This window comes from Mixophyes fleayi, chromosome 3 (assembly GCF_038048845.1).
Source record: "Mixophyes fleayi isolate aMixFle1 chromosome 3, aMixFle1.hap1, whole genome shotgun sequence".
Lineage (NCBI taxonomy): Eukaryota > Metazoa > Chordata > Amphibia > Anura > Limnodynastidae > Mixophyes > Mixophyes fleayi.
Window position 1 is genome coordinate 107465222 of NC_134404.1, and position 23801 is coordinate 107489022.

Consider the following 23801-nt stretch of genomic DNA (forward strand, 5'->3'; position numbering starts at 1 on the left):
CCCCCCTCTGGGTCTGCCAGTGATTGCTGCAAAATAATTTATTGGGGAAGATTCAATTAGAAGCCAGATGTCTCTGGAACGTCCACGAGACACCTTGCGGCAGAGATTTGACAGAAATCTCCACTCATTTTGTATGAGTAAAAATGAGTGGAAATCCCCCCTAAAAAAGTCTAGGTCTGCCCCTGGTAGCAATGTACTTCATTGAGGTAATGTGTTCAGCGCGATGTCCGCATGCCACATCACCAGCAGCTGTATCTCCCCCATTTATACGTTTATTTAAATTGCAAGTATCATAAGATATGTTCAACTCAAAATAAACAAGTAAATGTGCTTGTTTTATGACATACATAATTGAGCCCCTTAATTTGCAATTGACTCATAGGGGGGAATTCAATTCTCCCCGAATTTGTGCGGCGTTAAAACTATTACCGTTATTACGGTAGTTTTAACCCAGCATTGAATCTACCGTAATAACAGTAATAAGGCGCATTAATACCATAATAACAGTAATGAGGCGCAGGCCCAATTGAATTCCCCCCATAGAAGCAGATTCAGTTCCCTGAGCTGTTCTTTAGAACAACGTGAGCATCCATTATTACCGTTAGTACAGTGACTTTAACGCAGATTTTTGCCCGTGGCTCACAGCGCTGCGAGCAAAAATCAGCGTTGGAATTACCATACTAATGGTAATAATGCGCATCTATTGTTGTAATTACGTTAATAGTGTGGGGCTCGCTTTGCAACGCGGCCAATCGAATCTACACCTTAGGGGGGAATTCAATGCTGCGCTCAGGGCCGTAACTAGGGCTGTGCGACAGGGGCGACCGGCCAGGGCGCAACGCATCCTGCGCTAAACCTATTACCATTAATATGGTCATTTTAACCCTGCTTTCTGTTCGCAAAAAAAGCCGTTGAAATAACCGTATTAACGGTAATTACGTGCACTATTACCGTAATACCGCGTTACTTACTGCAGTAACGTGGCCAATTGAATTCCCCCCTTACAATCTTATATCTTACACAGGCACAAAAAACATCATGCATGTCACCACCAACCTAGCATGTATCACAGGAGAGGCACACTGAACCTGAAATCTTTGTATAAAATTTTATGAGACCTCCCCAAGGACAGTTTTATGGAGAATCTAATGTTCAGGGTAACCCTGTAAAATGCTGTGCTACAGACCTGTCTTTAACTCTCCCATTCTCAGATTGCTCAGTACAAGGAACAGAGAATTCTCTGGGTGGGGCCTCGGCTGCAGTAGTTTGTGTTACTTAGCTCAGACACTAAGCCAATCGTACACTGGAGGCGTGGAGAGATTCGGAGGTTGTGGCTTGAGCAGACAGGGATTGGGAGGCCCCTTCCATTGCCTCTCATAGATTTCATGCTGGCAGGGATTTACTGGAGTAGCTGCGCACGTCGAGCGACCTGCTGTCCATACCCCCCCATTTCAGCGATACATAAGGTAACAGAATAATCTTATAGTTAGCTTTTTATAGCGACGTCCCCAATGTGCCGCTTTTACGCATATGCTTCCCTGGGCTATAAGACAATGATAGCACTAGCAATCAATAAAAAAGTTTCCCTCTGCCCAGAGCTCAGCTGTGATCTGGATCCGTTAGGTCACCAACATGGAACTGTAATGCTGGGCATCTATCAGATGGCTGCTTGGGGATCTTGTGCCAGGCAGAAGAGTTAAACTTTAGAGGGGAATGTGTTGATTTGGGCATTGAATTCCTCTTGACAGTGAATCTTCCTAATTCGGTTCATCATCCCTGCAACTAGGATCTACCCACTCTCATTCTTCTTTCAGTCTGTAATGTTTTGTGGTTTGTCTCACTGACACCCCCTGCCCACTCACACGGGGCATGGGGCTGGGGGGAAAATCCCCAACTTGTGAAGGGAAGGGAAATTTGTACATTTTTGTGTCTGCTGTAACATGCATTTCTGCCAAGCGACCGTCTGTACTGAGCTGCATTTTAAGCGCAGAGGGGGTGACGAGAGATTGTTTCGGGGCTTCGTTAATAAAAATGATTTATCTGAGGCTGAATGACTGATGTATGTGATGCACATGTATGTGGAAGTCTTGGGAACTTGTGCGAGTGTTTGTTGGTAAGCTCCCACCATCATACCCTAGCATTCCAGGAAGGCTCTCGTCTGCTTTATCCCTGTCTTTCTGCAGTGTTCTGACTCTCTTCCATTTGGCTGTGGATCACTTATTGTGTGCTCCCTGCCAAATCTGACTCTGCTGTGCACACACAGACATCGGGTTGGGGATTTAGCTGTATTTTAATGCCTCTTGCTAGTTCATGGGGTTTATGCTTCCAATAACGCATTGGCTGTAAGTTTGGGTTCCGTATCCTGCAGGGACTGGGTGGCATGAGTTTTACATGTCAGTTTCCTAATGTCCATCAATTTGTGACTAAAGGTGACGACCACTTTCTGTGCATCAACTGTTGGGTTGTCATTGGTTCTCGTTATTTGTAAACAGTGGGTGGTTTCTCAGAGTCACCTCACATTGTACAATCCATAAGGTGTAGGTGTGTTCAGTGCATTTTGCAGTCCTAGTCTAGACCTGGAATGGAAATTGGTTGCATTCATATACATTTGGTGTGAGAGTGGCAAGGATGACAGTTCTCTCCGTCTCCCCTGTCAATAGTTCCAATTAACCTCTGGGAAGACTTGTGGGAAAACAAACAGGAGAGCTTTCCTTGTGAGCACAAGAAATGTATGCCTTTAGGCAGACAGACGGAAGAGACTTTAGATGAAGGAAGGTTCTGTGCGGCACGTACTGTCTGGCACAGAGTTTTGCCAGATGTCACTCAGGTGAAGGCATAGCTCCTCCTACAGCAAAACCCCAAAGAATCTGAAGCCTCCAGCTATCTGGAAAGACACTGCAAATGTCTGGATCCAGGGGGCACATTGGAGAAATTGAGGCACACAACTGCTATTTCACTCTGAATCACTGCTATTACTTTCTCATAAAACACTGAAGAATGTAATCATCACAATGCATCCAACACTGTTAAACAGATGATATTCTTTTACATGCCAAGAAAAGTTACTTTATTTTAATGTTTTGTTTTAGTGTTATACTTGTATTTGTCTAGAAGTTTTATCTATTTGCAGAATGAACCCCCATGTAATGTAAGGAGATGTAACAAATTGGATAACCCATGTCAGCCTTCGTTTTCTGGTGGCTCATTGTTATTTGGTGGGTTTTTCATGAAATCAGGATCATGCTAATGCCATTTTGTTGCTAGGATTCAATTTACCAATGAAGGAAAGTTATCCAGCAATATTGTCCACAGGCTTAAGCAACTATTGACTCTCCAGCTGTTGAACTACAGGCAGGGCATGTTTGGACTTGTAGTACCACAATTGCTGGGAAACCAGAGATAGACGCCCTCGATTTCCTAAGCCTGTATAAGTTACTTTTCCATTAAAATATTTAAAGTGTGTGAAGACTTATCTTGTCCGCATTAATAATGCAATGTGTGTTGTGACTTAGTTTAAAAGTTGCAGTTTTGAAGGTACAGCACTTTAATATACTTTAAAAAGCATTGGTTATTACATAAAGTGTGTGTATATGTATATGTATATATATATTGTAAAGCGCTACGGAATATGTTGGCGCTATATAAATAAATGATGATGATGATGATATATATATATATATATTAGTGTGTGTGTTTGTATGTGTGGATAACCAGTGCTTCCTTACAATAGACATAGCAAGATCTAAACTTTTAAATCAGTACATTTCTGCAGGACCCTAATGTATACATTTATACCTGTATTAAATGCATAGTGGGACTTAGACCTAGAGACAGTAGTTCAGTTAAAAGAGAAAAATGTCACAACTGTAATACGCCACCTACAGGCTGGAATGTCTGGTGGATGGAGTATTTGTAGACCACCTTTGATGTAGCTTACAAACAGCTCCTTGGTTATTTTAAATGACACCATTGCTATTCAATGGATCAGACTGAAACTACCTATAGGTGTGTTTGCATTTCCTATCTGATGGTGTTTGTCATTTCCTTACATCAAAATATCACGCTTATGTAGGGTTTGTCTTTGTCATTTGAATTGTGAATTCTAAAAATTTTCATTAGTTCAAGTCCTAATTTGTAATATTGTTTGATGTGCATAGTATGTTGACTCTGTGAGCACCGTACAAATGATACATCAAAGCTGTGTACAATTTGTATCCTGGAATTTTGTGTACCGCTTATATTGGTCCGTATCTGTTTGCATAACTGTATAGTTCTATATAAATTAAAAAAGTTAACTATATATATTTGGAATGCCACAATTATTAAGTCCCCAAAGAATTTCTGTATCCCCAGCTTCTCAGATCTGAGAAAAACCCCTGTTGCATTACATCATTCATTCAGTTTTATGTCTACGAGTGTTTACTCATCTTGTTGGTAAATACAAGCAAAGTAATAAAGCGCTTTGGGAGGGTTGGTGATGGATCATGTGATTTACAGGACAAAATCCAGAATTTAATCTCACAGCTAGGACTTGTTTCTCCTCATATTAGATTGCTTTAGTCTTTATCCATGAAAAGCTGAATTGGTCTGAAAGGGCACTGCACAGTTTTTTGTGGGAAAAGTACTATTCATTTTTCAGAATATTGTCATATACTGTATTTATAAACAAGTCTTTTTTGAAGTACTTATAGTTTTTAATACATAGAAATCTGTTTTGTGTTGTATCAACAGCTAGTTGTGTGGTGTTTATTTACCATGTGTTTGTTTTCTAAAAACTGACAACCTGAGTTATATGTTCTCTGAAGTTATTGGATGTGTATGACAATGATTTAAATTACAATAGGTATTTAACCAATGAGAAGTAAGGAGGATAGAGCTCTACATCTCCATTGGTTGAGAACACTTTGCATACGTTCAGTCTTCTTCCACTGATACAAGCTGTGAATGCAGCCTCTGCCCCTCCTCCAGTCTTGCAGCCTGTCAGAGTGGTATTGATGTTATCAGCCAGATAACTGCATTTTATTTGCTAGCATAATATAAATTATTTGAATTTTACTGGAGATAATTTTATTGATTGGGGTTCTCAATCAGCAATAGATGACATAAGCTTGATTCAAAGTATTTTTCTTTTTTCTAATCTTTATGTATCAGATGTCATTTTTAGATGTTGAGTATACAGCACCAGTAAACTATTATATTACTGATATATACTGTGTTATATGCTATTTTACACAATATTAATAACAAAGTAAACTATTCTTACAGCAAGAAGGAGCACACTGTATCTCTTAAATATACCTTTAATATTTATTTTAGCTTGACATATATAGATTTATGTGTGATCTTCAGTGTTAATGATATATTCAGTTATTTAAGCAAGTTTAGCAATTTATATTATATGTTATAAATACTATTGTATGGAAACCATTGTCAAAATGGAGAAGTGAGTTAGACATCTGTTGATCATTTCTTACATCGGCTATATGTCTTAATAATTCAGAAATATTTCACTTATTGCATGCATTTGTTTATTCTTAGCATGTATACCGACTTTGTATTGAATCTAAATGTTTACCAACTGGTGTTAAAGCAAATTGTTTTCTGGCTCTTCTATTTTATTGTATAGCCAAGATCTCTTATGTCATTAATATTCTTTAACATCCATCACTTTGCATTTGTTTTTTCTGCATTTTCCAGCAGAATGTCCTCGTTTGACTCTTATTCTGCGATTAAAGCCTCATCTGTATATTATCAAAATGTTTCCATAGAGATAGTGATACACCCACTCATAAAAAATAAAATAGTCCAATTTGTTGCTATGTGAAATGTACTGTGTGAGTAAAATGCTGCTTGTTGTATGTATAACATAAATATACAGCACAACAAATGTAACAAAATCTGAAGAACACAAGAGTGAATAAAGCTTTACTGGTGGAGACTGCCTACATATTGCTATAAATACACTACTTATCTGGCACCTATTAGTCTATGATAACAAAATTGATATTACAATGTACCATCAATATAACAAGTCCCCCTTTTAACACCACCCTCCATTAAATATCCCCCACTTTTTAAGACCAAGCTCTCTATAATGCAAGTTTTGGCCTTGTGGTATAAAGAGAGGGAGTACTGTATTTTGCCCACGTGGGTACTATTGTAGCTAAACATAACACATTAACCATACTACCTTTGGCAAGCTGTATCCGGGAGAGGGGCGTGCCTAGAGGGCGGGAGGGGGCGGGGCACGGTGAATCGCATCATTTTGCCCCCCCTCCCCCCCCACGTGACATATGCCGTTTTGTCACGGGGGGGGGGGGGGTGGTTGTGTGGGACGAAAATGACGCAATTCACCGCGAATCGCTTCATTTTAGCTCCGCAATTGCGGGATGCGGGAGATTTGCCAGCTCTCCCGGGAGTCCGTGAGACCGACCCGAATTTCGTGAGTCTCCCGGACATTCCAGGAGAGTTGCCAAGTATGATATTAATCATAAATGAAACTCTGAGAGGCAAATCAAGATGCCTGTCCAGCCATTCTAGGAGCTAAAACTGTGTATGCAACAGAATTGATATACAGAATATTGGTAAACGGTAGGCAAAGGTTATGCAGGATTATTTTAACAATGAACAGACTATTATAAAATTAGGTTTCATGATGTTATTCAGTTTGGAATCCCCGTCCCTCCTTTGTACTGTATCCCACTATACCCCCAGAGTGCTGGGCTCTGAAAAACTCTTAACAAAATGTGTTTAAAAAAAAAGAAGAAATTTAAAATCTACTTCTGCTTTTATACTGGTTATTGCACTTCAAGGTTACGTGCCTTTCTACATCAAACCTATGTTTTGCTTTGACTTATTAATGTTATAATTTTATATATATAATGACAACATATTCTAATGTACTGCACAGGGTAACCACAGGAACCTGACAAATTAACAATAAAAACATTAGTCACGGAGGACCCTTCCTTTGGAGAGCTTAAATCTCATGCAAAGATTCCTAGCCTTAAGCTGGGTGCACACTTATGCAATTTCTGTAACGATTTTACCAACGACTGAAAGTCCCAATGAGCATGTTGGTTCATGTGTACACACCTACACAATCTACCTTCCGATCTGTGATCTTATCTGCTGTGACTACACACACTCTACAGATATCTGCCTACACTGCTGGTCGTGAGTACATACACACTTCCCCCTTCGCTCAACATCGTGCCATCGTTGATTGCGATTCTTAGGAAGTTTATAAAACCAAATCAACAGATGCGATGTGTTTTGGTATAATAAAACATGATGGTGAGAGAGTACACTCTCTTGCAATATCAGACCAAATGTTTGCTTATCGTGTGATCTGTACCCAACTTTAGTCATTAACTATTTCATCATCATTTATTTATAAGACAGCACATACTCTTCAGTCTGCAAAACAAAGAAATTCATACAGTAAAACAAATCTTAAATAGAAGTAGAACTAGGACATACAAGGTTGATGGAAAAGGTGCAGATATGAGTCGCAGGGTATTTCTCTAAAAATTAAATATTATGGAAATATAACATTAACTTGTGACCTGATGCGGAGTTGGACTCATGTTGGACATAATTTACACTCAAAAATGCATATTTACACCCATATAATGGGGCAGATTCAATTGACCGCAATGTTCCTGAGAACATCGCGGCCACACTTTATTACCGTTTATGTGGTAATAAGTAACGCTTACGTTTGCTCGCACCTCTGTGGGGCGCGAGCAAAAGTGAGCATTACTTTCACTAGAAAAAAAAATGCAGCGTAATGTCTCGCGGCCGTTCTATATTATGTATGATCAATGAAGAAAGCACCTGTCAGCTTCAGAGGTGAATTCACAATCAGACAATCAGGAGCGGCTAGCTAGTTAGTGTTGGTGACTGTCATCGCCATCAGTGTGTATTTGAACCACCTCCAGCAGATGCAAAAGATACAGTTCCTGACAGTTCAACTCTGCATTGGGCCCGTAATTCATACACTAATAGCAAAGTTAAAACAAAGCATAATGTTTACTAACCAAACCTTGTGGCACAGAGCTGATTCATAGATGTCATTTTGTTATCAGCCTAAAAAAGGCCAAAAAGTAAGTGGACATTTCATGAATAGGGTTATATTTCAAGGGCTAGTGCATATTGGATGAAACCGGTCCACATACAGTGGATATTATACATTAGCCTTTCAGATGGATAAGTATGTTCATTTGATCGCTGAAAAATATTATTCAACTTTATATAAGGTCATTGAGTTTTGTGTTATCCAGAAATACCAGATGACGTAGAGTGTGGGAGATTAGTCAGCAAGATCAGCAATAAGATAATGAGCACGTGTGGGCAGATTCTTCGTGTTGCTTTTACTTAGTAACATTTATTGTCATATTTATATGCTGTATCTCTATTTCTGTTGGTACATTGCTTTTCTGCTTAGTTGACAATGAGGTTTTGATTTTGTGATTAGGTTAAATCCTTATACTATTAATAACTCAATCTCTTTGTGAAGCTTCAATTCTGAGTCCTACACCATACAGTTTTAGGGTGCAAAACTAGAGACCTGAAGTAATACAAAGTTAATGTTTTCTTTTGAATTTGATTATAAGAATAAGGAGCCTTTGTTCTTTTTGTATTGTTCCTAATGTGGTTCATCTAGATCATATTTACTGTCTATATACCATAACATATGAACAATTAGACAAAGTATAAATTTACTCTACTTCCTCTTTGTGATCCTTCCGCCTTTGCCATAGACTTGCCCGTCACGGAATTATTCAAAGTTTCATTAGCAGATCTTTACTTGTAGAAGTGGGATCAAATGAAAGCTTTATTGATCCATTTGGTAAAATTCAGTCTTTTTTTGGAGTTTGAGTCCCTGTTCGTGATTGAAATTCTGCACGCTTGTCTTTTATTGGAAATTTTGCGCTTTATGGTCTAATATCATCATCATCATCATCAGCAGCTATTTATATAGCACCACTAATTCTGCAGCGCTGTACAGAGAACTCACTCGCATCAGTCCTACCTTTTATATTTCCAATGCAATAGCTGACCTATGTGAATTACGTATTTTGGTTCCTCAGATTAGTCATAATTGTGTCATGTTTACTATTTGTATGAACCTTATTTCATAGGAGTTTTTTTATTTGTGTTGTCTAGATATTTTATGCATCTATACATAATATAAATGCATGACACAGTGTTTTATTTATACTGAAGTGTTTATATTTGGCTATTTGACATATTTAGGGTATTTGTTATACTTAAGTAATTAAATGCATTTCAGCAAGTGTCTGGCTACAGAACTTAGATGTGCTGTTGGTCCTATGTTGAGTACCTACTGTCCCATCACTTGTCACTGTATTATAGGACCACTGAATGATGTGCAATTTGTCATCACAAAGCTGCTAATAACACTTATATATGCTCAGTTTTTTGTATAATGTATGAATACATGATCACAGAAGATTGTACTGTTTTATTCAGTAAACGGTTTAATGATTGCAGCTGCACTAAGTTTTATTTAGATTCATTTAGGACGTCATAATAACACATGTAAGTATGCCAAAACTTTGGAAAGGCAAAAAACACCCCTAAAAAAATGCAAATGACAAATGTATATCTTCCTGTCTGTAATGAAATTATGAATAGCATTCCCATGGGGATAATATATCAGTCTTACTGTTGCAGCTGTAGCCTAAATTCATTAATAAATATTCCTTAAGACTTATCTAGTTACCAGCACTGGGGTCATGAGTTCAATTCCCGACCATGGCCTTATCTGTGTGGAGTTTGTATGTTCTCCCCATGTTTGCGTGGGTTTCCTCCGGGTGCTCCGGTTTCCTCCCACACTCCAAAAACATACTAGTAGGTTAATTGGCTACTATCAAAATTGACCCTAGTCTCTCTCTGTCTGTCTCCCTCTCTGTGTGTGAGTGTGTGTCTATATTAGGGAATTTAGACTGTAAGCTCCAGTGGGGCAGGGACAGATGTGAATGAGTTCTCTGTACAGCGCTGCGGAATCAGTGGCGCTATATAAATAAATGGTGATGATGGTGATGATGATGACCTGCTAATCATCTTCTAGGTCAGTGCAGGCCTCCTCTAGGATTGCCGCCCTTTCCAAAAAACTGAACTACAAGCAGCCTTTCCTGTAATTTCTCTGCGTATCAATAACATTGGCATTGCATCACATTTTTATCATCAGGACTGGTGAAATACCAGAAAGATGCCAAACCGCGATTTTATGTAACAGTTTTTCCTATACACTGCTAAATTATTTCCATTTGACCCCTACTGCTTGCCTCTTTCATATATGTAATTACGCTAATCACTGTCATTTCTTGCTCCCTCCTGTGCCACTAATTATTACTGAACTATATTATTGGGTTGGTGATCAGCCTGTTACCATCGTAGTTTTTATATAAATGCTGTTAGTTCCTTATTTCCATTCATGAGTGTGTATTACCAAGCATCAGGACCGGCTTGCAGTTTGGACCCACAACGGTGTGTCCTAATTGGACAGATCTATTGGTGCAAATTGGCAGATGACTGAACGCACAGGCAGACAGCTCTCGTCTCCTAACCAAATTTTCAGGAATGCCCAAAACATGCTCAATCGAGTTTGTTTGGATCACCCTCACAAAGGCCGTTAGAGGTCCACACATGCACAAATAATGGGCCAGTTTGCAGGTATCGGTGCATAGTTTGACTTTTAAATTTCCTTTTATTTATGTTTTATTACTTATACTTTTAAGCTCGCTTTTATTGTGCATCTAAATCATATTAAGAGGCCGTGAGTCTAGTATCCTGTGAATGTACCTCAATTTCATGGTTACTGGGGACCTTAACCCATTCTTTGCTGTTGAATAAATGGAGACAGGAGTGGGACAAAAAGCGAAGGAACAGAAGGCGGGGAACCATGTGACTTGCTAGGTCTGCAGAGGACTGCACCTGTCCTTTACTGAGGGTAAGTACCCTAGGTAATGGCAGGAGGCAGCACTGTGCCATAATGGGATTATTGGGCTTTAGTATTACCTCATATTATATGGAAGAATGTCAAACTAATTACCTCTATATGCTATATTGGTGTATATAAGACATTATCAGGATATTGGCTACCTTGTGGCATGTGTGACTACATGGGCCTAATGGCTATATCGGGTATACTGACATGTTAGGTTATATGGGTCATATTGGTTATCTGCTGGTATACAAGGCTATATGGAGATAATTTGGCAAAGTGGTGGCATGTGAGACTATATGGGATATACATATGTTGGCTTCATGTTGGTTTACTGACTATATGGGGTATGTGAGGCTATATGGAGGTATGTGAAAGTACAGTTGGGTTTACTATACAGTGCACATTTTCACTATGGTTAAAAAATGCATATCAATTTTACCATAGTGCACATGCTAAATATTCATCTCTATGCTACAGAAGTATCATAAGATTTTTGTTTCTTGAAAAGCATGTCAAGTTTACATTTTTCTGCAATAAAGTGTGTAGTGTGGTTTAACTTATCATTCCCGTGACCCATAATGCATTACCAGGTTTTATTTTATGGTGTTCACCTACATATATATTTTGCTCTAGCACTATGTTTATTTAAGTGTTTGGTGCTAAAAGAATTTGTTCCTTCTGCCACACACTGAGCTAAAGTAACGTTTTGGGGCCACATTGAGTGAGCCCTTTGATGTGGCACTGTTAACAAACTCTTGACAGTCACTTTATAATAAAAAAAGATGCAGGTTGGCAGGTCTGTGTTAGTATTTACTAAAAGATGGTGGGTTTTTTTTTTATTGCTCTGAGATCACTTGTAAGGATGGAAATCTTGTAACTATCATTGATGAGATGAGCAAAGTTCCTTCCTCTTGTTAGTATGACTAATGTAGACTAACTCAAAGTGAATGTCCAGGTTTACTGTGCCTTTACTGTTTCCAGTACAAGTAAATATTGGCATTCACTTACTGATGTCTCTCAATCTAGATGAAATAAAGTTTTTCTATTTCTATTGAATTAACATGTGTTCCATACTTTATAAATGGGTTTTCTAAAGTTTTATGATCAATATTTGAGGATTATTAGACTTGTAACAAACACATTGCAAAGAAAGCTGGCACTCAGCCCAGTGTGTTTATAGAACGGACTGCCATTGTGCACTGATAACATGTTGTAAACTTAATAACTTCCCAAAAGAGTTACAGCAGCATCCAAGTCAGTTGAATTGCTTTATATGGTAGGCAGGAAATGGCCTAGTATGTTCAAACTATGTGACCCAGCTGATGGGGGCCAGGTCTGTTCAACCAACTGAGATCTCTTTCACAGCAGTAAGTTCAAGCAGACCTTGTTAATTTGTTACCTTGTAGTGAGCAAAACAATGTCATTTATGGGTTTATAGACACCTTAAATACCTCTCTACTTACATGTCTCTGCTGTTTAATGTATTTGTCAAGCAGACCTTCACATCACCATTTTTAAGCAGTATAGACATCATTTGAAATGCAATTCACAATGCAAATTTTGACACCATGTGAATAAATTTATGACATCTATGTGCTAATGTACATAGAGTCCCGGTCTCCCTCTTTTAGCAGAGCGGTGCCTTTTGGCACGGGGGGGGAAGGGAGTGATGCCAATGTCATAGGGTAATGATTAATCTCATTACCATGTGTGCGCGCCGTCACTTAGCACTGATTTATCCAACGTCCCCGCCAATGGTGGAATGCTGGGCAAAGAGGCTGTCTGGAGGAAAAAGTGGAAATGTTGCGCTCTTTCTTCCATATTTGCTTTCATATACCCCTATATGTGGTAGATATCAAGTAAAGTAAATTGCATTGGAATTCTCAATGTTTGAAAGTAAAGTAATCCATGATTATTTGTCAGTAATGTATGAATAGTTGTCTACTATAATTATTGCAGCTATGAAAAATAAATGCCTGCTGCATCCTGTGGTATGCATGCCTCAATTTATATTCTTTGTTTACTCCACCTTTCTCGTATTATATCATCACAACATGTTCATGGGCTGTTAAAAATTTCATGGAATAAACAGTGTTCATCGATATGCACTGTAACATATGATCATAAGCTGGCCATACATCTGATTGCATATGATCGCTTAACAACTTTGTTTTTGGCCTATCCATGGTAGGAAAAATATTGGTCTTACAGGGTCCCTGCGTTAAAAAAAAAAAAATAGATCACAAGGGGCTAATTCTATATCAGAGTAGTGTGGTCTATTTATTAAAGGGAGAAAACCCTTGTCTCCGGCAAAAACAGCTGGGCTTATCCTTATCTGAAAGCACCCAAATTGCGAAGACTATTAAGCCACTTGAGAAGAATCACTTCCTACTTCATTGTAGATTCTTAATGCGATCAGGTAATGACCAGACACACAGGCCAATAGTGATCACCAATTGGATTTCCCAACATGACAAAAATCCATGTCCATCCATTTTCGAACATTTTATGGTTATGTTGGAGCATACAGTACATATTATGAGTTAGTTACCAGATATTTCTGCAGGTGTTACGGCAGGGGCAGGCTGGGCTGGGGGGCAGGGGGGCAACAGCCCCCAGGGCTGGTCCCATAGTAGGCTAATTTGAGCTGGGTTACTGGGCCACATGCATTTTTTCCTTTAAAATTGGCTGCTGAATCCAGTCTTGCCCACCCCTGTGTTACGGGTAGCACATTTGTATTACAAATATGATCAAGAAAGGAATGTTGTTAACAAAAATATCGGTGAAATTAATCACATCTGAATCACAGAAAGATATTGCTGACATTTAGATAACACAGGGGCAACGAGTTGCAGTATACAAAGATTATATTGAATCATGTCTATTTGATAAATGAACATCTAATGATGTAATGGTGTATTTTTCAGAAAGTGTAAAGATAATAGACCCAAATACTGCATTCTTTTATTTAACTTTTTTAAAAAAGTGCCAGAATTGTATACTTGTCTACATTTTGAACCTCTCCTTCGTGAGATCCCAGAGGGAAGGTTCATGACGACGCAATTTGCACTGTTGTGGCCCCTTGGGGCACCCAGTTCTCTTACTTAAACTTGTAAGGTGAAAACATTATATAATTCAATATTTATGATCTCTACAGCTAACATGGTCTAAAAATATTTCAGTATTGCATTGTACAACCTAGAAGTTAGAATTTCTATGCATTGTGCATAGAAGTTATTCACTAAATTTATTTCTATAAAATGTCATTTTATTTTGTAGTTTAAGGGGCTTAAGTCAATTTGCGTAAAATAAGCATATTGGTTTTGCACATGCCCACAAACCAAGCTGCAGAAATAAGCATGTATGCAGATTTGATAGCATCGAACCCTTGCGCCTGCTTGTGACTTGAGAGGTGGTACTTGGGAGGGGATGGGTGGTCTAATGTGGGCAGAGTACAGTAAAAGTGTGTTTGCATAAGAGATGCAGACTGGCATAGAGACGCATATACGCCATATAAATTGCGGGTCCCTGGCGACAGGTGTAAGTACACGTTGATGATCATGAGTCACCAGCACTAGCTTACTGCTTCTGATTCACTGATTGCAGATTTACCTCTGAAGCTGATATGTGGTTTCTTCATTGCTTGTGCATATATTACATTCATTTTGTTAGTGTGCATTAGCAAGATTTTTATTTTCGCATACAAGAAGAGTTCTGTATTCAAGAGGATTTTTTCATATTATTAAAACCTAATAGCGAATGCACATTTCACTATCAAAAGAAATGGTTAAAAAAATTGTACGTATGTGTATGTCATGTATGCCTGATGAAAACTAGTGCATGTGTTACTGGTGCAGAGATGTATGCAGTTTCCTATTAGTCCAACTTTGTATTTGTGCAAAATTAATTTTTTTGGTGGAGGTATTTTGCATCTGTGTTTTTGGACATAAATGTGTTCAAACTCAGCATCAGCCCCTAAATGTTTACTGAAAATAAATATTATTGCTATATTGTATTATAAACTTCTTATACTGTTATAACACACTAAGGATTGGATGTTAATATACAGTATGTATAAATATTGCCTTTGATGTCATGGCTTATAATAAGTGCATTGTAATATAATAACTATGTATTTATTGGAAAACTTTATTTGTTGTTGTTTCAAATAACAAGTCACTAATTATGAGAAGTATTAAATTAGTCACTGCAGAGCTACATGACCTGTATGAAATTACTCAACTTATGGTTTTGTGTACTGGTCGAAATGGATTTTTTTTGCCGTATGACATATGTAAAGGATAGAAAGTGAGTGAATATAATGTGATAGTGTTACAATAAAGGCAGTAGGAGATGTGGCGGTATGACATACCACTGTGTACACCCCCGCGGCGACAAATGTTATTCTTTATTGCTTAAACTGTAAGGTCCTTGTGGCAGGGTCATCCTTACACGGTGGCGTAGTAGTTAGTACTGCTGCCTTACAGCACTGGGGTCATGAGTTCAATTCCCGACCATGGCTTTATCTGTGAGGAGTTTGTATGTTCTCACCGTGTTTGCGTGGGTTTCCTCCTGGTGCTCCGGTTTCCTCCCACACTCCAAAAAAACATACTGGTACGTTAATTGGCTGCTAACAAATTGACCCTAGTCTGTCTGTCTATCTCGGTCTCCGTCTGTGTGTGTTAGGGAATTTAGACTGTAAGCTCCAATGGGGCAGGGACTGATGTGAATGAGTTCTCTGTACAGCGCTGCGGAATTAGTGGCGCTATATAAATAAATGATGTTGATGATATTCCTGTCATTGTATCTAGTTTGCTTATACCTTAATAATGTCCATAATTGTATACAATGTAGGAACATTATAAATAAAGTACACAATTAAAAAAAAATGCTAGTTTTAACATTTGGGTGCAGTCTTGAGGTAAAAAAAAACTATTGCTAAATGCTAATATGATGCAGCGCAATCAGGGAAGCCAATTTCTAGCAGTTCAGGAGAACAGCCCTGAAGTTAAATATTGCACATATAGCAACAAGACTTAAACCAGTAAAAAGATTTCAGAGACTCCACAGAAGACATTTTCTTGTCTATGAAAGAAAAAGTAGATGCCCAGTTTAAGACTCTGATTGTATTTCAGAATCCATAGGAGGACCTCAATAAGAGATGTAGGTGAATGAACCTAAGGGTGTGGGGTCTTCCTGACCGGTGCATTGGCAGATGAATCCAGTCTGTGCTGATTACTATCTTCAATCACATAGTCAGGAATCACAAATTTAGTATGCGAGAGCACACTCAATTCCATCCCACAAAATAGATCCCTACCTAGAGATTAACTACTCTTTATTTCTAACACAATGCTATATTATAATTACATTTTCTATATATCCTTATCTATACAATAAACTAGAATATGGTGAATTTGTCAATCTATGTTACTTTTAGTGCAATGTAACATTTATATCTAGTAGTTATATGTATCTTTTCTACAGTAAATTTTACTCCTGTAGAGATTCTCTGAATCCTCCCTTAGATATGATGTGCTCTCTCCTGGCTTTTCATTAGCAACGTGGCAGTTACGGATCTGTCGTTTACTTTGAGAAAAAATGCAAAATGTTGGCTTCCTGCCATGACTAGCTCCAGATGGTCAGAGAATATTTCATTCTATACTAAAAAGTTTTGAAATAATAAAACATCACTTGATTTATTTAGGTTTATGATTAATTTCTCCTCATTATTTAATGAAATCTATATTTTATGCAGTTATCTGCATATCCTGATCTTCCTGTGGAATATACGCTGATCAGCCACAACATTAAAACCACTATCAAGATAAGTGAATAACATTAATTCTCTCCTTACAATGGCACTTGTCAAGGGGTGGGATATATGAGGCAGCAAGTAAACAGTTAGTTCTTGAAGTTGATGTGTTGGAAGCAGAAACAATGGACAAGCGTAAGGAACTGAGCGAATTTGAGGAGGGCCAAATTGTAATGGCTGGACGACTGGGTCAGAGCATTTTCAAAACAGCAAGTTTTGTGGGGTATGCAGTGGTTAGTACCTACCAAAAGTGGTCCAAAGAAGGACAAACTGGTGAGCCAGCAACAGGGTCATGGATGCCCAAGACTCATTGATGGGCGTGGGGAGAAAAGGCTAGCTCGTATGGTTAAACCCCACAGAAGAGCTACTGTAGTACGAATTGCTGAAAAAGTTAATGCTGACTATGATAGTAAGGTGTCAGAACACATAGTGCACTGCGCAGTTTGCTGCGTATGGGACTGTGTAGCTGCAGACCAGTCAGAGTGCCCATATTGACCACTTTCCACCACCAAAAGCACCTACAGTGAGCACATGAGCACCAGAACCGGACAATGGAGCAATGGAAGAAGGTTGCCTGGTCTGATGAATCATATTTTCTTTTATAACATGTGGATGGCCAGACGCGTGTACTTCGTTTACCTGGGGAAGAGATGGCACCAGAATGCACTATGGGAAGAAGACAAGCAAGTGGATGCAGTGTGATGTTCTGGGCAATGTTCTGCTAGGAAACTTTGGGTCCTGGCATGTTATGTGGATGTTACTTTGCTACGTACCACCTACCCAAACATTGTTGCAGACCAAGTGCACCCCTTCATGGCAACGGTATTCCCTAATGGCAGTGGCCTCTTTCAGCAGGATAATGCGCCCTGCCACACTGCAAAAATTGTTCAAGAATGGTTTAAAGGAACATGACAAAGAGTTCAAGGTGTTGCCGTGGCCTCCAGATTAGCCAGATCTCAATCCGATTTGAGCAATTGTGGAATTTACCGGAAAAACAAGTCAGAGGCATGGAGGACCCAACTCGCAACTTACAAGACTACTAACGTCTTGATGTCAAATACCACAGGCCACCTTCAGAGATCTTGTCCATGCCTCGAAGGGTCAGAGCTGCTTTAGCAGTACGAGGAGGACCTACACACTATTAGGCAGGTGGTTTTAATGTTGTGCTTGATCTGTTTAGTATGCCCTCTGCTTATTGCTTTGCACTATCATGTTCATACTATATAGATGCATATGGGGACAAACATTTAATGTTTGTCCTGGCTCCAAAATATTTTTTTACTGAAGAAGTCAATACCTGTAAATGAATGTAACCCACTAGCTGCAAGCTAGTATATGGATTTTTTTGTTTGTTTTTTTCAGTTCTGCAAATACTAAATTCTTGGGGGCTCTAAATGATATACCTGCAGGGACATGAACTTGCCTGGCTAGGCCTACTTTAATTAGGATTCGGGTCTTGCTTTTGACATTAGCAAAATAAAGATGTTAGAGAAGTGCTGCTAAAGGTGATTTGTTTAAACTATCTTCGTATTTCATGTGTTCTGTTGTTAACTATGTAAATGTACTGAATTAATGTACTTACCAACTTTGTAACCAGTGACAAAACTTGTCCAAATCTGCCACTTCCCTGTGGTATACCTATCCTCCCCTCCCCAAACCCATGCTATTTTTGAAAATTAAGCAAACAGCCAATAAGTAAAAAAGGATTTGTGTCTTCCTTTTTAATGATATCCATGTAAATCTAGCCCTTCTTGTCTTATATGTGTGACCAATAGTGAAAACCAATTCCTGCATTAAATAGGCCTATATTAAATTTGTTGTGCCATCAACATCATCAAAGTTAATTTATAAACCAAATAATCTGTAGCATCGTACAATCGGCAAACTATAAACACACAAATAAGTAAGGGGCAATCATGATAATATAGCATGTAATCCTGTACTATGGTGCATACCTACCTACCTCTATTCTATTTGCTTATAGGCCTTGTGCCAACGATTTCCACCTGTCCTTGTGTGCCACATGACCAACCAACCTATTCTCCAATAAAAAAAATAAATCCTAACCCCTACCCCATAGAAACATTGGTGATTGTCCAAAATGTCAAGTTGCATCAGGTTCATTGTGGAATTTGCTGTGGCAATGATCTGGGGTGCATAGACTATGGATCTCACTGTAGGAGTGTATTTGTGGGACAGGTTTAAACACTCCTCTGCTCAGTCCCAGGATATGTATATTTAGGAGATCATTAGAAGAGATTCAGGGTAAACATATATTTAAGTATGTTTTCAACTTGATAACATTATTGCAAAGACTGATGTGAATGAGTTCTCTGTACAGCGCTGCGGAATTAGTGGCGCTATATAAATTGATGATGATGATGGATATGGATGGCACAAGAAAACTATTTCCATAACTAGTTGGCCTTGGTCAGTGACACTGTGAGTCATGAACGTTTCACTCTACCAGTAGGAAATCGATACATAAGTATAATAAAATTTGGTTGTAGTGGTCCAGATCGAGGTATGTATTCCGACCTCTGGAAGATGAGTCAGAGTGAGGGGTGTTCGGGGTGTCCGGCCCTGTGTAAAACATACATAATACATAATCTGTAAAGCATTTGTTGAACCAAGCTGAATGCATGTTGACTATTTCTATCCATATGTTTTTGTTTTTTTTTTAACCTACACAATTTAATATTTGTGACTTTTTCACCTAGACCTGGGTTTGCCAATCATGTGTTAGTACTCTCTCAATGGATTTTAATATCTAAGAAGTTTCTGTATTTTGAATGCCACGGTTTTTTGTTTTTTTTCTGCACATTTATATTGGTGCAGATGATTTAGCTAAATAGTTTTTTGTTTTAGGTATTATGTTATCTAGTGCACATTGTAACTAATTTTTCTTGATAAAAATTTATTATATTTAATAAATACTTTTATTTAAAAATAAATCAAAATAAAGTGTAAGCTATAAGTATTCTGTGGCAGCTAGTCCCCCTGTTGACAGACATACTACTGTGCTGGTGGATGACTTCAATTTGAACTTGGGTATATAGTGATCAACAAGATAAGTGACAGTGGTTTATATATTTTGGATTTATTTATGATGTGCCATGTAATTAAGAATTATTAGACACAGTTAGAAATTCTGGTATGCCATCTGCTTTCTGAATGAAAAATAATTTCAATTGCTTAATGCCAGAATGAACTTGACACATGTCCCATCCGCATTTGGATACATGATGTGAGAACAGCTGGTGACTTGTTTTAATGATTTTGATCATATCCATTTATAGTTTAATTTGTGGTGTTGTAAGATGTAAATTTGGGTGGACTCTCACTAGTAGTGGGGGATGGTACCATGAAATGCATGCTTTTTTTTTTGTTTATTTAAAAAGCACTTTTTAGGTGTGACTGGCTATTCAATTTGATACTGTGGGCTACAGCATTGTATTTGATTTTTGTTCAGGAAAATCTGTGTAACCAACTTTAAATTGAGTGAATCTGGTGGCAATATACAGAGGTGTTTCTGGAAGACTAATATGCAATGCTGCAAAAATCCAGGTTACACCTATATCAACATCGGTGCTCTGACTTGCTAGGAGTAAACTTGCACTGTAATAAGTTGGCACTGGAACATTTGTGTCTGACAACCAGATAAAGAGACAGTTCCCATGATAGCACTTGGAGCATGGTGCCAATATGAAGAGGAGCACCAGTCCATTCTACTCATAATTACCAGACGAATTAACCTGCAGAGGTCACTGGAATTGGCCCATACGTAGACTTCTGCATTATTACTTTTATACAGAGTCCCTCACAGTACTACTATACACAGTACACACTAATTATGTTGTAGCTTGGAGCCCAAGTGTCAGTGTGTTATCATTTTGAGATCCCAACAAAGATAACTTACAATATACTGTATTGCATATATGACCGTTGTAGTACTGCAAGCACAGTTCATGGGTTATTGCTTTGCATTCTGAACCACTGATTCACAGCTCTGGCTTTGTGAATATACACCTGTTCAGATCACTTGTACAATGAGTACGCTCAACATACCACATATACACCTGTACAGGTCACATGTACACTCGCCATACTACATATACACATCTGCAGCCAGCAGATGTGTATATATTATGTACACCTACTGTAGATAACGGTAGATATGTATATCTACTTGTGACAGGATGGGCCGCCTATGCCACCCTGTCTGTTGTTGCTTGGAACCGGCTGGGCTTACTTTGTCACCGTTTGTTTTCGTTGTCCCAAATGTGCCCTCTAACCACAGTAGGAGGGGCTTACAAATGCTGCCACCACTGGACTCCTTACTGGCATTCAATCCCGGTTTCCTTCTGGGTAACTGTCACTGCTAGGGCACCCCCTTGCTGGTACACCTGAGCTGGTACCCCTGACCGCTTACTATGGATCAGGATTGCTGTGGATGGATCTCCCCTGGCCTATCACACTGGCCAGAGCTGCTGGGTAGCGGGCAGAGCGGTGGTGCTGGGAAGCTGGGTACAAACCTCAGCCAGTCGGAAATGGATTAGATTTTGAGTCTAATCTGTGGGTCACAGGATTCTCAGCACGTTTTCAAGCAGGTCTTTTGAAGCAAGTGATGTTTATTTGCAGTCACACTGATTTGAAGGTACCAGTGATCAGGTCAGATGGAACAAGAATGATGATACATTTCAGTGTACAAGGTCTCTCTTTTTATACAGTTTGGACACAGCCTCACAGGGTAAGCCAGCCCCCTGAGGTCTGCGTTATTTTTAGTATCGGGATATATGTTTCCTAAACATGGATTTACATGCAATGCAAAGTTAACAATATTTACACTACTCTGTTATGTGCTAAAACTTGATTCTTGCGTTATCTGAGATGCAGCCACGCCAGACAGCCAGGCAGCGGCCCCCTGCTGGGTATACAGGCTAAAGAGGTGTTTGTCACTTCAGATAAAGACTTACTTCGCATTTCCTGCTATCAGCAAACAGACTTTCTCTAGCAAAGTTACAAACCCAAATAATGACATTTTCATACAAAACACATCCCAATGTAACACGATAAGTGCATTTCAAATTATACATTGGTGCCTGCACCTCTGATTGAAATACATTTCTACAATAACTTATTTCTACACGATCCAGCCACAAATAAGTTATTTATAAGTGATCTAGTCACACTAGTGTTATAAATTACAGCTCCCATGTATACAGAGCCTCCTTATAGAAGAATGGTAACATCACTATGTTCTATCTGTCTCTGTATTAGCATATTGCTTTTTAGATATACTAAGTGAATAGAAAATCATTCAGATACAGGGTTGCAAATTTCTTTGCTTTACAAAGACATGTCTCAATTGCTTTAGTTAATAAAAAAAAACCTCACATTTAGCAAAACTAAGCATGTAGCAGCATTTTCTTTTTTAAAAATTCCTATTAATCTTATCCTGGGATTGTTAGGTTTCCTGGCTTCTTAGTGTGTTATTTGCAGAAAGGAGATGCCTTTGTTGCTATGTTCACTTGTAGCCAAGGCCAGATGTTCTGAATACACTTTTAAGAAAGCCAGACATAACTGCAGATTTTAACTCCTATAGTGGTGGAGAAGCTTACCCTGCACCGCTGAGCAAATGCAACACAGGCCTCCTTGATGTCAAACTGAGTTAGATACACTAAAATAATTCTTGGAATAGAGGAAAGGGGACCAAAAATAGGGGGGAAAGCCAGAGTTCAGATAAAGTTTAAGTATTTACAGTCATTAGGATAAATATGCAGGGTTGGTGGGCTAAATAGTCCAAATCCGCTGTTATTTTTTTTGCTGTTTTTCTTAATTAATTAGAAATATTCTGAGACTTTAGAGCCAACAGTCTGTTTGATTCTGATAAACAACTTTACTGGTAAAGTCAAAGGGCCCAAAGGATTGGACGTTGTAAAGAGCAGTATAGTGGGAGTGGGTTTACATTGTGTCAGAGGATAAGGAATCTGTGTAGAAAATGGAAATCATGCCTATTGATGCTGTTTCTGACATATTTGTTTTTTGGATTGTTGCAAAAATAATCAAGATTTTTATAAGGCTGGTGTCACAGTTTTAGATGCAGGAGCTGAAAAATGCTCAGAAAAATGTTGCAAGTATATTGTATCCGTACAAATTGACTTGGATTTCTGCAGCATTTATCAGATGTTTTTCAAACAATGTCAACTTTAGACAACATCTGATATTAGCTGTAACCTATACATGTACAGGGGCGTAGGAACGAAAATTTTCATGTGGGGCAAAAGGCCAATGACTACTATAGGGCTTGGAGCCCCTTCTCTCACTTTTGGTATCTCATTTTACAACTATTGTAACAATGTCTGTCGATTATACAAAGATTTCTAATCCTATGTTAATTTTTGTCAGTGTTTCAGGGGTTGGTCAACCTCAGTTTCATTGTTTATTTTGCTATAACAATTTATTTATACATTATTAAATAAATATTATTATTAATATTAAGTAGATATTTTTACAATAGCTGTTAGAATTAAAAATGGATAAATTCACAAGTTCATCTTAAAAATGTACATTTTTCATAGTCAACCTACCTTTTATTCAAATTTAGCTAACAGCATAATCTCATTTGATTGGAAGTATTTTAAAATCTATAGTCACTGCCTCACTGGTTATGGTATGTGTTATAAATTTCAATTGCTATATCTCATGTTTGTTACTGGAAACACCGCACGAAATTCAGGGTAAATGTAGAGTGAATAGTTGTTCATCATCAATACAGGTTATTTATTACGTGTTTATGAACGGAACACTTAGAGCTTTTTTAAAATAAACAAATCAATCATTCTGTATTAAATTTATACTAAGGCAATCTATATTAAAGAAAATTTGTAGTTATATTAAGACAATCTATAATTTAAAAAAAGTTTTACAAATTTAGAACAGATACAATGACTTCAGAAAGTAGCATGAAGGCTTTGCCCACCCAACAGAAATCATGGGGGTACAACT

General features: G+C 38.3%; 1 protein-coding gene across 1 annotated transcript in view; it reads left to right on the forward strand.

Annotated features, from left to right (window-relative positions):
- Positions 1–1346: 1346 nt before the first annotated feature.
- The window catches only part of FNDC3B (fibronectin type III domain containing 3B), a 270448-nt gene continuing 247993 nt past the window's right edge, over positions 1347–23801 (forward strand). The window contains exon 1 of the mRNA XM_075202134.1: positions 1347–1466. The gene's annotated coding sequence lies outside the window, so the exon portion shown is untranslated. The remainder of the gene's footprint in view (positions 1467–23801) is intronic.